The sequence below is a fragment of the Poeciliopsis prolifica genome, unplaced genomic scaffold, assembly GCF_027474105.1.
Source record: "Poeciliopsis prolifica strain line A6 unplaced genomic scaffold, Auburn_PproV2 SCAFFOLD010, whole genome shotgun sequence".
In the NCBI taxonomy this organism is placed as follows: domain Eukaryota; kingdom Metazoa; phylum Chordata; class Actinopteri; order Cyprinodontiformes; family Poeciliidae; genus Poeciliopsis; species Poeciliopsis prolifica.
Genome location: NW_026562385.1, coordinates 14,147,501 through 14,165,000, shown reverse-complemented (window position 1 = coordinate 14,165,000; position 17,500 = coordinate 14,147,501). Strand labels below are relative to the sequence as shown.

At 40.5% G+C, this 17,500-nt stretch overlaps 1 protein-coding gene across 7 annotated transcripts in view; it reads left to right on the top strand.

Moving 5' to 3' along the window:
* The window catches only part of hoxb3a (homeobox B3a), a 49,150-nt gene that overhangs the window by 22,024 nt on the left and 9,626 nt on the right, over positions 1 to 17,500 (top strand). Inside the window, exon 1 of one of the 7 annotated variants that reach the window (XM_055035948.1) lies at positions 1,466 to 2,011. The exons of 3 other annotated variants lie outside the window; for them this stretch is intronic. The gene's annotated coding sequence lies outside the window, so the exon portion shown is untranslated. Of the gene's footprint in view, positions 1 to 1,465; positions 2,012 to 7,159; positions 7,374 to 13,285; positions 13,496 to 17,107 lie in introns of those variants that run through there. 3 more of the 7 variants (XM_055035947.1, XM_055035946.1, XM_055035945.1) reach the window with 3 other exon arrangements.

Here is a 17,500-nt window from a genome sequence, read left to right as displayed (position 1 = left end):
TAGATAGATAGATAGATAGATAGATAGATAGATAGATAGATAGATAGATAGATAGATAGATAGATAGATAGATAGATAGATAGATAGATAGATAGATAGATAGATAGATAGATAGATAGATAGATAGATAGATAGATAGATAGATAGATTGATAGATTGATTGATTGATTTACCAATGTGATTGAATAATTTATGTCCACCACTAAAATGACATCATAGCGGCTCTTTATATAAAATATAATGTTAGTAGCTATAATATAACTCTAACTATCATATGAGCCTTTTCGCCAAGAATCACTCTTTCTGTTAACATTCTTTTTCATTTTCCACAACTTGATCGATGTTCCGATCTTTAAAAATTTTTGACAAGACAGAAGATCAAATGTAAAATATGAAACAGTTTTTTCTTTCATGCGGCTCATATTTGGCTAATTCAGGATGACCGGGGCAGACGCGCTCGACGCTGTCAGATTTTCAGTTCTTCTCATTTTCCGTTGCTTTGACCTTGAACGGTTTGATCCTCGACAACCAGCATCGGCTCACATGTTGAACCTCTCTCTCTCTCAGTGCCGACATTTTTTCTTTGCGCTCTATTGTTCCTCTCCCGGTGGCTTCAGCGCCAGAAGGAATCCAAGGTTCTATTGTTGGCGCCCCGCTCGGCCTCTGGGTCCCCCTGCCTCCTCGGTGTCCCTCTCCCTGTGTTGATCTGACAATATGTCTTTGTTTCATTTCTCCTCGGCTGAACTGCTGCTTTTCGGAACTGTTCTCTCGTTGCCCGCTACCTGCCCGACCCGCCGTCTGTTCGCCCAAAACACGCACCTTTAGTCAGAATTATTCTTGTTCGTGAAAACTTGATTTTGTGGGATATTTCCGTTCAGACAATGAACTGTGATTTATTTCAGCCTATATGATCAAATTATGAACATGCCAAATTTACAAATAATTTCTGTTGTTTTTGGTTTGTACATTTAGATTGTTATTTTCTCCCCGCAGCTTTTGTCAGGTCCCGATGGTTCAACTTATACACTTTGATGTGATTTGTTTGATTTTATGTTCTTAAAGGTTTTTCGTTTTCTTGAACATTTTAGCAATAAAAAAAAATATTTGGTTTCGAAAAAATAAAAAGTAAAAAGAACCAATCTCCTGCTGAAAACCCAGCGGCTTGTTGTCGCTGGAAACATCCATTAAATGTGGATCTGACGGGACGATCTCTAGGTTCTCCTGCTCGGCTACGAAAGATGACAGTGAAGATTGTGATGCCTGCACTCTTCTTTACAAACGAGCACTGCAATGAGAATTGCCTTTTTCATTCATTGTCACTCTCGCGCGTGGCCCTGGTCCTGCTTTACCTCAATCTTTACTGAACTAACTGCTGAAATAAGGAACCAAAGAGTCATCTCAGCTCAGCTCGGCTCTGCTTTTGTTTTCTGGTCATTTTTGTTCCAAGCAGGACGGACGGGCCGCGTGGCTCACAGAACCTGAGAGACTCCTGGTTGCCCCCCTCCAACAAGCACCCCCACCCAGATCCCCGCCACGGCCAAGACGTCACGTGCTTCATTAAATAATTAATGCAGGGATTGCAGAACCGATATGGATTCGTCAGGAATATAACGGACAGAACGTCGCTCTGCTCCAAGTGTGCGTGTGTGTCTGACGTGGAAAAGTCAACTGTCCTTTAAAAAATACAAGCCCCTTGTATCAGCAGAGAGTGGAGAGAAAGGAAAGAAGAGAGACAGAGGGAGGGAGAGAGAGAGCGAGAGACGGGAGAAGAGAAGACACGCCAACAGAGTGAGAGAGAGAGAAAGAGAGAGAGAGAACAGGAGAAAAGAGAGAAGGAGGCTGCAATAAAACAAATTTGGACGGGTGTGTGTCTTGCGGGTCGCTGTGGACGCCGTGAGTATTGCGGAAGGAAGGGGACTGCATGGGGGGAAAGCCCACTTCTTCCTCCTACACGCCGCGCCGCCTTCGCCCGCTTCCCACTCAGTGAATAACAGGCTGTTTTAACACCGTGGTAAATATGCCCCCAAATCCTCATCTTTCGCCGTGTTTTCTCATGGTGCATGTGGCTGTCGTGTTGTTTACACATCACGCCCCCCCACCCATCATCATCAGCCATTGTTTATAGGTTGGAGAGATACAGCTGTGCAGCGAGCAATGAGGGAGGGAAAGTGGGAGCTCTGCGATGTTAGCCGATGGCTGTTTCTATCTTCAGAAGCACTTGAATCTTCTTCTCCATCTTTCTCCCATCAACTCCTGTTTGCCTCTACATCTCTTTATCGCTTGAGTTTGTCCACTCCCTCTCCCTCTCCTCTCTCTCATTTTTTTTCCTCCCAGCCAGCTACTTCGCCTGATTTATAGTGAGGCATGGTGTCAGCGTGCGGCCACGACTGCCATTGTGATTTTGTGAAGGAGTTCTGTTGTTTATGGCAGCAGCCCCGATAAATCATGTGTCCCAATACTGTGGGAAGAAGGTGAGGGAAAATGACGGCCGATGGACCGATGATACAGCAGACGGAGGCGGAAGAAGACAGGATGAAGTGCCGATGCTTCCACCGACTCTTCCTTTACTTCTCTACCAGTTACTCCTGTTACTGACATCCCCTACACCCCCGCCATTATTCACACAGTTTTTTTTCTCCTTTTTTTCTACTCCTGATTAATACTCGCGGTCTTTCCTATTTCCGCCTTGCTCCGGCTTACTTAATCAGCTCTTGTTCGTGAGTTACTGTGGTGACCTATTAAAGTAAGATTTGTTGAAATTTAGCGCACCTAACCCACAGGATCTGTTGGCAAAAGAAAAACTCTGTATTTGACTCAGACTGATGAAACCTATCAAGCTGGACCAGGATGACTTTACTGATATTTACGCTTTGCGTCACAGCTTCACGAGCTCAGGAAGGCCCCTGACTTTAGATGAAATGTCTGCTTCTTTGGCCTATCCAGGAACAATTAGTGTGACTTTGATTTTTCACATATTTTGCTTAATTTCTTCACACTGGTAATTTCATTTCATGAAATTATGTTTGCTTCTTATTTGTGCCACTCCAACAAACTACTATTATAGTTTTATTCCTCTTTTTTCTCACCATGCATTTTTCCTTTGATGTTTGCTGCAATGGAGCCTGTCGTCATTATTATTCATTATTTGGCATCCAGTATCTCTGGTTCCGTTCATCTTCGCCTTTAATCAGAACTTTTTTCCCCCTTTGCTTTGAAATTGAAGACGTGTGTGAGGTTCCATTTTTAGCCAGCCAGCAGAGTGAGATGGGGGCGGGAGTAAACATAATTTACTCTCCATAACTCACCGTGGTGTGTAATGTTTGGGTTTCAAAACAGCTGGGGCGAAGAGAATAACACATGATACTGAACACAGCATGCGTTTATGGTGGAAAAATACATTCACATGCAGACAAGTTCGAATATCTATGTATTTATTTGTTTTATTATTATTATTATTATTATTATTATTATTATTATTATTATTATTATTATTATTAGTAGTAGTAGTAGTAGTAGTAGTAGTAGTAGTAGTAGTAGTAGTAGTAGTAGTGTAACTGTAACTGTTAATGTGTATTATGGATGGATGGATGGATGGATGGATGGATGGATGGATGGATGGATGGATGGATGGATGGATGGATGGATGGATGGATGGATGGATGGATGGATGGATGGATGGATGGATGGATGGATGGATGGATGGATGGTCATATTTATGAGGCAGACATCCCGTGTGTCTCCTCGCCCACAGCATCAGTCTAAACCGAAGTGTTACCAAATTAGATCGAGCCATCCCATAATAATGACAGCAGCAGAAAAGAGGGCAGAGCTTCGTGTTGTTGCTCTTCACTGTGGCGTCAGAAACAATATTTTAGTTCATTTCTGTGGACGGAGTAGGACTAGGACTAGGTGGCGCTGGTGTTTTAATCCTACATATTACTCCACGGTAGTTTTCCCCACACTGTGGTCCATAACATTAAATTCAAATCTGTTTTTACCCCTTCCTGTGAAATGACTGTTGTAATATTTATGCTTGCCGGAAGAAACACATCTTCTCAGAAATAATATTGACCAGTCGCCATCAAACACTAAAATTGCGAAACAAAAAGAAAAGTCGAACTTTGTTGTGGATTCTGATATTTGCTCTTCAGTTTCTGAGGATTGCGGAAACTGAGCATTGATTCATAAAACTGCAGCACGTAAATGAGCAGGGAAGACAACTTTATTTAGCCTATTTACTTTATTATTATTATAATTTTTTATTATTATTTTATTTATTTTTTGCCTCATTGCCTGTGTCAGTTTCTGAACAGTAGCCTATATTCTCACATGGTAGTTGTTGTCAAAGAGTTGGTTTAAAAACCTCGAATAATTGCAAGCGGCTGGGCTGCAGGTTTTGTGTTGCTGCAGGTTTTGTGTTGCTGCAGGTTCTGTGTTGCTGCAGCTCGGAACATGCGCTGATCGGTGAGAGCAGACTGTGAGAGGCCCTCTGTATTCGTATTACACTCTGTGAGAAATTACTCTGAGAAAATATCTAGCGTCCAAATTCTCCTCAGGCAACTTGCGGAGAGTCGCTGCTCCACACCCTCTGTCTTCACATATTATATCACATGTTGGTCGTTTCTCTGCTTCTTTGCAGCAGGCGGTAAAAGCTTGATATAAACATCAACGTTGTAACTTATCTTAAATTAGATAAAGTGTGTATTTGCTAAAGATGAGACGCCGTTTAAGTATTTGGAAAATTTAAATTATTTCCAGGTAAATAACCAATATTTAAACAAAAGAATAGAGTAAACGTCAAGTTTTTGTAAAAACCGCCGACAAAAATAAAGCAGATTTGCTTCGGACAATTAAACGCGTCGAAAGGTTTATGCAAAAATTGTTTGACAGTATGTGGGACGTTACGGTTTCCGACTGCGCCTGTCTGCATATTACGGTCAACTCGAAGAAATACTTATAAAGTCGGAGATATTTCATTCTCAAAATAACAAAAATACAGTTAGACGAAGTAGCGCATTCAAACTGCGCGGTAACAAGACGAATCTAAAACACAAAAGTCCCATCAAAGTAATCGGAACGGTGTTAAATGTCTGCCAAGCCTTCTCCTGCAGACAACACTAGTTTAACTAAGTAAAATCAACAACGATATAAAATAATAAAATTAATAGATTGAAAGTCTTAAAACATAAAATCACAATGCGCTTCGGTTCTCAATCTGCAGCCCTCTGAATTTCACAAAACGCATATTTAAGATGGAGCACAAACTACGATGGCCCAACATAACTTTATTATTATTATTATTATTATTATTATTATTATTATTATTATTATTATTATTATTATTATTATTATTACAATTTTACCGATATCCAGTCCTCTGCTCTCCCAATGCTCCTTGGCGCGGAAAAGACTCTCCCGTTCGACATAAATCAATGTGAAACTTCTGTGGTAATTTATAATCTTCTTTAGCGACGGCACAGACTCAAAGCTCGTAAAAACGAAGCCTCGGGGCTGAATAAGGAGCCATACAGAGAGCCGCTTTTATCGGTCCCAGTCTGAGAAAGCCTGGGAAGCGCGAACTGGATCCATTTGAGCCGGAAATGTTTACAAGAAGAGGGCAGCATACCAGGACTGAAACCTCTGTTCTTCATTCTTTCTTTTACCAAGCTTTATCCAACTGAAATGGATAAATTCGTTTTCCTTTACACAATCTCTTTTGTCCTTTCGCTTTCTCCTACCTCTAGATTTTCTGTGTGGGTGTGTGTCACTGTGCGCGCGTGTCAGAGTGCATGGCAGAAGGCCTGCCAGTTCGCGTGGGCAGATATTAACACAAGCAAAGGGAATTCAAAGCCAAGTGCACGTCGTAAAGATTCAGTTGATCTACAAATATTTGTCTTTAACAGCAGCTTGACACCGTCGGCGCAAAGCAAACCCACATAGAGATAACCTTTTATTTAAACAAAATGAAAAAAGTTAAAGAAAAAAGAAAAAAAAAAAAGAAAATTGCAATGAAATTTAAACTAAAGCTCTTTTTTCACACATTTAATACAATTTGCGTTTTTAACTGTAAATTTCGGTACCCAATTTGCCTGGAAGACAGACATATTTACAGGAAGTACAAAATCTGAACCCATAGAAAAAAAACTTCTGCCTGAAAAGGAGAATGCTGTTTTCCGTCTTGGGTCTGGTCTTAACCGTCTTTTCCTCTGATCGCGCTCCATTTGCAGCAGTTTTCCGGGGTGTCTTTGTGCAGGTGGACGCGCGGCTTGCCGTGAACTGTCTTGACACAGAGGAGCACCTCCACCCTCCTCCACCCCTCCAGAATCTTCATCCTCTCGCGCGTGCTCTGAGAGCCATCCTCTCGGGTTAGGATCACTTCACGCTGCCGAGCCTCCAGTAGCGAATCACACAAAGGGATAAACGAAGAGGTAACAATCCAACATGACGGAAAAAATAAAAATCTTAAAATACTCGCAATGGCAACAGTGACGCCTCACACTGAGGAATCCACAGGGTCTCGGTTCATACAAAGGATCGATGGCAGTAATTTGCGTTAGCAGGGGAGCAACAGACATGCTCTGTGGATTCCTCAGATAGCTGGACAGAAGACAGGGGAACAGCACCAGAAAGGATAGCGCGATTGTGCGTCACTCATCTGGGAAACAATTCAGACTGATCACTGATCACCGGAGGCTCCTCTTGCGTCACTCTCCAATATCACTCGCTGTCACTTAGTCTGGGTCTTTCTAGGGTCGCTCTGAACCCCGAACCTTTGCCGCTGGACCGATAAAACTGTAATCAAAGAAAAGGACTAAAGAAAATGAAAGGGTTCATCACTGGTCGCTATTCTGGTCAGGCACCGAGCCGAATGTGCGGAGCATTCTGCAGCAGACTGATAAGTGGGGGTGGGGAGAGACCGCGCTCCATGTGTCTGTATTTTTCGTTCTTTCTTTCTTTTCTTAGGTAAGGAAGTACAAAGAGCCACATATCGAACAGTTCTCATGAGCTTGTGTGCTGCGGGTAGGCTCCGATGTTGCAAATTTATTGGAAGCCTTGCGAATTAATGTCTCCTCCCAAACACTGCAGGCAAAAAATAACTTCTTGAGACTTGAGAGAGAGAGGTGCGCGTTGGTGTCCGTACGGCTGGAAATTGTCTGATTGCGATAATCAGCGAGCAAACACCAAAGTTTGCGTAAAGACGAACCAGCGATTTGGAAAAAATATATAGGCCTATGCTATGTCCAAGTAAACAAAAGATTGATTGTTCATCGTAGCTGGAGTGGATTTTGTCCACTGGTGTCCGAAGTGGCTGTTTTCCAGAGGGGTAAGCCATCAGCAAGAGATCCGGTAGGAGACAAACAGACATAAAGCAGGTAAGATTTGCTGGGACTTTTCTTCCTCTATTTCCCGTTCTGTGTCCTCATCCCACGCTCCATAGCCCGTCACATCACGGATTATCTGTTGTGTAAACGTGAATAGTGTTTCTCCCTCTTTGAGATATTCATGGGCTGCACTTGCTTGCAGACCAGGACGGAAAAATGTGTGTGTGTGTGTGTGTGTGTGTGTGTGTGTGTGTGTGTGTGTGTGTGTGTGTGTGTGTGTGTGTGTGTGTGTGTAGGTGGGTGCGTGCACGAGCCTCAGATTGGGAAGACTAACAGGGCGCCGCACAGTGCTCCCTTTGCTTCCTTCCTCATTTTAAAAGGTTACCTGCAGCATGAAGAAAGCTTTGAACAGGGAGGTGCTGTGGTATGTGTGGGAGCTTGTGAAAGAGAGTGACTGAGATGAAAAGCAATGAAAGAAGATGCATGTTTGGCCAGTTGTGATTTATGATAGTGTGAATGGATTGCTCACTCAACAATCCCACCTTCCCCCCTTCCCCCTTCTTATTCTTTCCTGCTTTTCTCACCCACATGTTGTCATGTCCTTTCCTGGGCCCAACAAACAGCAAATTCAAGAAAAAAAACTCCAAACTCCACCAATGATGTTTGTAATTGAAGCAAAAGTGTTGAATGACAGACAGCAATTTGAAAAAGAGAATTTTTGTCTGAAATTGTAAATGTTGAAATGTTAAGCAGCATGGAAAACATTTTGTCAGTGATCACCAAGAATATATTGGACTATTTGATTTATTTAGAACATGCTTTTCTGCAAAGAGGTCAAAAAGTATTAAAAGAGATGGGTTATGCTTTCTTTGAAAGACAATTAAAGCAATTAAAACCTACGCCCTGTACCACTATAGCTGGCTGTGACTGTAATTATTTTTGATCAAACTGGTCAAAAACAAAGAATAGTTATTAACAATTGCTAAATATGGCTCCCATCATCTTAAGTAGCTTTTGGATCTACCAACCTGCTTGACCTTGGTGGGTTCCGCTCGATGTCACATAGAGATTTTAAAAGCTTAAAAAAAGCCACAGCAACTCTTTGAATTTTGTGATTTAATTGATTTTTCATACATCACTGACAAATTATGGGCAAAACATAATCAGAGTAAAATTGAGAAAAGGACGCCTGATGCTGTTGTGCTGTGTGATGGCTGACAGGTCTGGCTGGGATCCATACAGCTTCTGTCTTCTGCCGTAACAAACTGAGTAGTGGACCGGTTTGATTCCGGGATAAGTACCCTGATTATGTTTCAGAAGCTTCAAAGAGGAGAACCTGACAGGATCTTCAGTAACAAGCCAAGAAAAAAACAGGTTTAGGTCACTTTGCTCTGTTCTGCAAGTGAAATGATACAATAAGGCAAAACATAATTTCCAGCATCCTAATGCTTATAAAAAGCCACATGTCTAAAACACACATTTACAACAGTGAAACTGTTATTATTAACAGGATCAGGAGACACAGTGAGGATGCAGAACTCACTCTATCACATCATTCTTCCCTTATAAGGTTAGACTATGTAACTGGATGACCAAAGTCAGCAAAATCTCCTTTCAAATATCCTATTAATACATTTTACAGTAATATTAGAAAATTGGAAAATAATTAGAACTCTCCTCTCCACCCATAAACACACATGCGTAAGCAAGCAGTCACATTTATCGCTGTCGATTCTGTGTTTAACAGAATTGTTTAGCTTGGCACTTTTTTGGCCCCGGAGCAAAAAAGTGCAATTTGACCCCTGGACAAACCCCCTTCCCCCTCTGATGATGTCCGGCTTCCTTTGAGATTGTGGTTAAAGATTAGCATCTCTTATAAAGATTAACTCTCTGCTGACAGCATGAGTTTTTAGTTCAGGACTGTTTTTACCTAAGGCCAAGCTTTCAGTGACCAGAGAAAACCAGGAACACAGAAGCGTTCCACATGGGTAGATAATCAGAAATAAGATGTAAGACAATGAAACAAAATGGCTCAGATACTTCTTGGAGAATGAGGCCTAAAAGAGTAGAGCTGCTGTAAACTATGAACAAACCGAAAATTTGAAAAGGAAAAAGGTTTTGTCAGATGTATTACAAAGAAATAAAGCAAAAGCATCTGAAGAATACAAATAAAATCCTAGAATCCCATCCATCCATCCATCCATCCATCCATCCATCCATCCATCCATCCATCCATCCATCCATCCATCCATCCATCCATCCATCCATCCATCCATCCATCCATCCATCCATCCATCCATCCATCATTCCAATATGCTTATTCCTAGTAGGGAGAGCTGCTAGTGCCCATCTCCAGAGGTTGCCAGGTGAGAGGTGGGGTCACCCTGACAGGTCACCACCCCATCACAGATATTCATTACATTTCTCACCACCAAATAAATGTGTTTTTCAAAACATTTTAAAAGTTTAGATGTAGCACAAAAAAAAATATCTGCAGACAACTTTAGGTTAAAATATTTCAAAGTAGATTTTTACCCACAATAAATGTATTGTGGGTGGCCATCAGTCCTATGACAACTGATGGCCACAATAAAACAGAAGGTGAATCGTTTTGGCAGAATGTAAGTAGATTACCGCCTCCCCAACTTCCTTTATTGAATTCTAAAATTAGGTTTTTTTTTTTTGTTCTATGTGTTCAAAACAGTCTGAAAACATAAGAAGTGAATGTAGATGAATTTGAATGCAGTCTCTTTTCAGGGTACATCCTGCCATTGAAAAGCAGAGATGATGTTGAAATGCCATCCACCTGAAGCTGGTTGGGGGGCAGAAAACACACTGCAGTGCATGTCAAAGCTTGCCCATTTGGTGCAATTGTGGTGTTGATGATAATGAGGCTGCATAACAAACAGACTTCATTCCACTTTAAACAATACAAATCATGCTGTTTGAAGTGTTGGAGTTTTACTATGTCTCCTGGTAGCTTCAAAGATCAGGTCCACCTTCATCAAACTGAGCTGTAATATCAGATTATGCACATTTGGACACAGGAAGTTTGCAAACTATCCAGTAAAACTCTTCTACAAGAGGGATTATTTATTTGTAAATCAGACAAACATATACATGGTGAAAATGTATATGTTCATTTTAGGGCTTCCCTAAAATGTAAAGTTTGATTAAGACAAAAAGAAAGAAAAAAAAGAGTTAGGTGCAAAAAATAAATAAAATAATTTATTCCTCGTTTGGTCACAATTAAACTGCAATTCATCAAGGCAGGTGATGAACTAAGCTGAAATGAAAAATGCAGCGGATCAAACAGGAGGCGCTAAAAGTAAAACCTCTGATAGCTGGGGACGGAGCAAAGCTGCCGAAGTTGGGCGAGGCGAAGACAGACAGTCTTCTGTCTGCCAGTTCTAAATGATTTTATTAACCTAAATGTAAACAGCTTAGAGGAAGTTAGAATAATGTATCCTTACCTACGTTTTCAAGGCAACATGCGCAGTAGAGTGGTTGCTGACGCAGCATGACGTCGACTGATAATCCCTCTATAATAATCATTTTTATTGTTGAATACTTTTTAATTTGAAAAAGAAAATGCTACATAAATGCCTCTTCATTCATAGCTACATAAAGTTTAACTTCATCTACAATTCTGTTTCTCAGAGCTTTTAAAAAAAAAGCCTGGAGACAACTGTGTTGACAATCTGATGTTTGTTTTCATCCGGCCACAGATTTGTGAACTGTGTGATGTATTTACTGTCTTATTATTAGATGAAAATAGTTTACACTTTTAAAATATAATAGTACTCTGCTGCAAAACAGAACAAATGTGATGACAGTTTTAAGAATGACAGAGTTGGTCTGCTTAGGCTGAATGAGCATAACGATTAATTTTAAGGTCATTCTATTTAACTGAAAACTAAGTTATATATATGTAACTAAAAAATTAAGGCCATGAGATGTATGTCAATCTGCTTAGCTTGTTGCACCATTTTGCTTTTTAAACTGAGAACTGCAAACCTTGATAGATCTATGGTATATTTATTTAAAGATAAAGTATTTAGTAAATATTAAGGAATGGTAGAACAGTAGTAGAATTGTAAAGGTTCTAATTTAAGTCAGGGAAAGGAGATAAAAATTCAGTTTCCATAAACCTTTTTCTGATGTGTATAAATGCTATAATCCAAACAGTCCAAAAAGTAGCAAAAATACAAAATGACAGAATATGAACTCAGCATTATTGTGGAACATGAACTGTCAAGTGAAAACTGTAGGAAGAAAACCAGTGAAAACAGAACAGCTCCTGAGTAATCTATACTTATCTCAGATGGATAGCAGCTAGCAGAGCACATGTTTTACAATCAGATGAGTCAATTCTCCAAATGCTTCAGCAAACCCAACTTTAAATTTGATGTCAGAAATAAAATAGATCATCCAGGAAAACTTATAAAACCCAGTTTGTGTGTTAGCTTTATAGTCCCTCTGTGGCCACAGTCAGGATGATTACCTGATTTGTGCAACACAAAGACCATGAAGAAATTTAACAGCTATTTGTAACTATCCCATGATCTATGCACAGAGTTATGTTGTGCTATTTAAAAAAAAAAAAGGCCAACTGTCAATGTCCATAAAACAACTTCACAAGAACAGTGTGAGCATTATCAAGAGGACGGACAGACAGCAGTAAAATACTTTGCACTTGCATTTTATCACAAATCCAACTTTAAGAAAAACACAGATGTCTACTTTAAAACGGCTACATTTTATTTTCAAAACGTCACGTACAAAAATTTAACATAAGCTTGAGGATGTCAATATGGCTGCCTCAGCTTTCATTCCTATTTTGCTACATCGACTCAGTCAGTCAAGACATAAAATAATTTCCTTTCTGTTATGAATAAACAATAACAAGAAAATTGAAGAAAATTGCAAGAATTGTTTTTGTTCTGAGTTTTGCTTTTACTTTTCTGAAAATGCATTTGTTTCTTAGATTTACTCAAGATGCTCTTTATCAATTAGTTGGTGGCTAAATAAATACTTTAGCATGGGAATGATAACTTTCTATGTTGAGTAACCTGTTTGCTACATGGCACTAATGCTGTGAGTCATTGACTCACAGATTTAGTTCATGAAAACAGTTAAGAAAAAGCATGTTTTCACTATGAACAGGTTCAATTAAATTGTATCTACAGCACCAATCCAGGACAAATATCATGTCACATGTCTGAGGTCCAATTCATATCCCCTTCTGCACAACTCAGATTTGGATACAGTTCATTTTAATAAAGCGAAAATGAGGGCTATTCAAATTCAAATACAGATTCAGTAACAGGCAGAGTCTGTAGATTATGAAACATGTATCAGTCAACAGTTTTCAGTTTCTAAAAAATGGAAAGTTTAGAATTAGCATTAGACTTAAATAGTGAAACAATTCAGCCTTTGCCATGGAAACCTTGCTTATCGATAAGTTTAATAAGTGTTTGTTTTGAGGAGACATTTGGATTCAAGTAATTGGATTATAGTTTGCTTAAGGGAGGAAACTGACAGAGGATACAGAAGATAAAACAGCAGAGTCTAATATGACTATGCTGTTCAACAGAAATAATGATTGACATCTTTTTGTTTCTTTTTTGATCCTATGACATAATACATAAACACTGGTTTAGTATTTAAGCTGTGATCAGTAAAAGTCAGCAGCAAAAGGGTCATTGTTATGGGCTAAATAAGGTGAAATATAGGTTTCTCACAGTTACTATAGAAAACTAATTATTTTTAGTTTGAGATTTCCCATAAATGTCACTGCAGTCTAATCCTGCTGAGCTCTCATTTAATCAACAAACCTTGGTGTTGTGATGCACCTTCAGAATGTCCCTGTAAAACCTTTAGCTCCATTGACCTGGGAACTGCACTACAGCCTATCTGAAAATCTCACAAACTCTCCACAGGAGCTTCTTCTTGATCTCAAATTTTCACTCCTCAGCAGTTCTGGGGGGCTCTGGAGGAGGCCTCATTGTCTCAGCCTGCAAGCTAGCTGGCTAAGCTTGTCAGTCCCTGAGTCAGTTTCTGGGCAACTTTAGACTAGTTCACTCTTGCTCAGTAGCTCCAGAGAGGCTGAGAGGAGGGGGAACACCGACTGCTGGTGCTGAGATGGGGATGGACCTCAGCCAGTGCTGTGTGTGAGTGTCTGCATGGAAACTATTTGAAAGCAGCAGAGGCGGCAGAGCTGGTAGTGTTGCTGGAGTAGACTGGTACAGAGGTTGGGGGATTTTTTGCTTTTAATTTATGTGTCCAGTAAAAGTTGACGGGAGTAAAAACGAAAACAAAAAAAATATGTAATATTAACATGAGCTGTATGATTAACATAGCTGATTAACATCAGCTATTCCATGAGGTTATGGATGTTCTTATTTGTTTTGTGTGTGTGTAAGCATGTGTGTGCGTGTGTGTGTGTGTGTGTGTGTGTGATTTGAGTGCTTATGAAACATACAGGACTTACCTGCAACAGCTAATACAACACTAAGTTCTGTCGTCCTTGTCTATGACTGTAGCTGCACTTATTTATGGGTTGCAGAGAAGAAACAGTTGCTTAGATAAACTGCCTGCTTTTACAGGCAGTTTGTTCTCTCAGAAAAAAGGGCAAAAATGATATTATATTCAATGAATCTTAAGGTTTTCATAACATTTCTTCTTTCTTCCTTTCTCTCTTTCTTTCTTACTTCCTTCTTTATTTTTTATTTCTAACTAAATGAAGGTAACTTGCCTGTATTTTTGGTTTTTTGTATTTGGGATTTTAAATTCAGCTTCATTCTATTAGGCCGGTTTAAAACGAGAGGGAAGCGCCTTGAATATAAAAGGATGTGTAAAATGATTACCGGGATCAATAGCAGCTCATATAACTACCAGCCAAGCTTCATCCTCCCCTCTGCCGCTCTTTGCTTTTATTCCGGGAGTAATTTAAAGGTCAGTAGCCTACCTGTCTGCGGCGTTTCTGTTCCAAACATTCGATCGACTACATGAGGTCAGGGCTGAAGATCGGATTTTACAGACTTTTTATCAGCATCTTTTCCCTCTTCTATTACCGCTCCATCCTCTTTCTCCACCGTCTCGAAGCTTTCTGGAAGTGATTTTCTCGATTAAATTACCAAAATAAAGGAATCGTCCGGTGAGTGCATGTTTTCGACTATTTACATGGGGAAAGAGGAAAAGTTATATATATTTTTTTGACCTGATGGTTACCACAAATATTATTAACGTAGTTATTTCGAAAAAGATTACTTTTAAAAAATTATAAATTATTATTATTATTATTATTATTATTATTATTATTATTATTATTATTATTATTATTATTATTATTATTTAAAAGGGTACCTTGGGGACACATGTGAACGAAGTGTAATAGTGCAAACATGATCCAGCTAACAGAAGGTTAGTGTGTTACAGGGTCCAGGCAGCAGGAAACAGTCAGCTCCTCATGTGACAGGCGGTATTAAATATGTCTATCATAAATGCTGAACACACCGCAAGAATGCGTAAAACGCTTGTTCTCCACGCGCAGCTTGTTCTTTTCTTTTTGTTCCCAAAAAATAAAAAATAAATGAAAATAGGACAAGAGAAGTAAAAATGTTTTTTTTTTTTTTTTCAGAAACTGCACAGAGTTGCATAACAACAGACTGAAAGTCAGAATAAAAGTCTGAGGGTTCATGTTCAGAAGAGTCAGAGTAATTTCCCCTGTGTCATTTCCTGTGACCCACATGAATTGGATGAAAAATGTGGATTTCCACAAGCAACTAACTCGCAGTTCTGGCAGGAAAGATCCAAGACTGAATCCCAAACACAACCGGTTGACACATGTCTGCCGTCGACAGAAAACAAAAAATAAAAAATAAAAAGTAAAAAATCACGGCCATCGTTTGCGAACACTGACAAGATTTTACAAGTAAATGCAGTCAACTTGTAATCCGATACGCATATTTCTCCATATGTTGCAGTCTTCTCACACCATTCAGACACTGAAACAAAAAATGAGCTTATTAAGGACTTGGTAAATGAATAACTCGTTTCTTCCCCCAGTCGCAGTGAGTCCATGGAAATGCTGCTTTAAAAGAAAAGTTGCAAACGGACACATTCCGAGCTCCTACCTTCTACCCACATCGAGCCCGTCCTCTCATTGAAGCAGCCAGCAGCCGCTGCTATCTGTTTTAAAGTCGGGCCGTTTACACACAAGCGAACACGCACACATTCCGCTGGGTGAGAGGGAACTCATAAATCTTACGTAGCTATAAACGACAGCGGTGGCGTCCTGAATAATACAAATAGAGAGGAGGCAAGTTGAGGGAGAGAGATGGAGCTGCTGCTGCAGCTGCAGCTGCAGATGCGGCTGGGAATAAAAAGATTTCTGAATACTTTGTTGTTTCGTTCGGTTTGAACGTCCGCTTTTTTCTTCTAAAAACACAATTTCAGGGTGATATTTAAAACATACCAATCTGTCGCGAATGTTTGGAACGAACAATTTCAGTTTGTTGGTTTGTTGAGTCGATGAAGGGAGATCATCTGAATATAAATTGGATGTTGTGCCGTGAAAAATGTTTTAGGAATTTATAAATGACCAATGATTCATAAATGTTTTGACGATTTAAGAACTATTTGAATCACTTTTCTTTACTTTTCACAATTATTGTGCTAACTTTACTTTTCTCGTTCTACTTGTATCTATTGCTAATGTAAAAGTTATGGTACGGTAGCACTATTTTTATCTTTAGTGCAACTTTGTGACTCGTCATCATAACACTAAAAAGTTATAAAGTAGACCACCATGTGCCACATATTTCCAGGTCATTGCGCACTGAAACTAATCTCACCAAGCGAAGAGATTCTGATAGCAGGGCTCCAGTAGGCCCCACTACTGTAATGACAATGAATGAAATCATATTATTATTACGTTATTGTTCTCGGGGAGTCCCATGGTGATGACCCACAGGAAACAGTTTGAAACATGACTGAGTGGCGGCAGGTTAAAGTTTGTTTTACAGCAGCTGTTAAAAGATGCTACGGGAAAGTAAAATGATTAATTTCCGAGTCGTGTGCCACAGTCACGGCTGTGTAACTGTCCGCTGTAACGGGTGTAAACTCTAAAACGTCATCAGAAGTTTTGGTGTCAACAAGAAAGTTGACACCATAACTTCCGAGCAAGGAAGTGTGGTTGTAGAGCCTGCGTCTCACTGCGCGTATTCCTTTCATGCAGCTCATTAGCATAATTTTTGAATGACGTTTGATGAGGGAGTCATTGCGCCCATATGAGTCCAAGTCTCTTTATTTTTGTTTCTACATCTGTTGGTGTCTATTCGCGCGTTTTGTTAGCAAAAAAAAAAAAAAAAATCAAACATCAGAATGCATGAAGAATCAGGAGCAGTAGCTGTGTTTGAAGGCTGTGTTGGCTCATGCTCTTAGCCGTGTGCACCAGGCATCCCGGCTGCCCGCCGGAGACCGAAGCCGTAAAACCCAGAAAAGGACGTTTAAAGAAGGAGAGACTTCAAGATCAAAGAGATAAACGAGTGGAACAAAATATAAAGAACGCGGATAAACACCCAAAATGCCATGGGGAAACAATCTGTTTCTCAGAGGTTGTACTGCTGGCTGACTGACTGACTGTCTGGTTCGCTGGCTGGCTGCTTGTACAGAGGCTAAGAGGAGAGAAATTTGAGGCCATTGTTATCAGCTCGAAGCGGTGAAGGCAGCGCTGGTGCCGGGGCGGAGGGTGGCAGTGGAGGGGGCGGGGGGCGCGAGCAGGCAGCAGCAGGCTCCCGGTAAGCTCGGTCAGCTCACGGGCTAGCTAACCCGAATATAGCCTGCAAATTGCGAGTGTTGATAAATCCTCTTCACCGCCCGTTGACGACTCGAAGCCCGTTGGCGCTCCCACCTGTCAGCCGCTCGGGGTGCCCGACCCGCCTGACGCGGTGTGCCGCCGCCGCCGCCGCCGCTGCTCCAGGAGGCTGTGTTGTTGTGGCGAGAGGCTGCGCTAGTTTGCAGGCTGCACCGGAGAAGCCGCGGGTTGGGGAGAGGAGACAGGCATGAGGACAGCAAAGCTACCGGATATATAGTTCATTCGATTATTTCTTATTGATACTGATCAAATGGAGTCTTTGTGAGGACGAATGATGCGGCGTTGCTGTGTCCGTTCC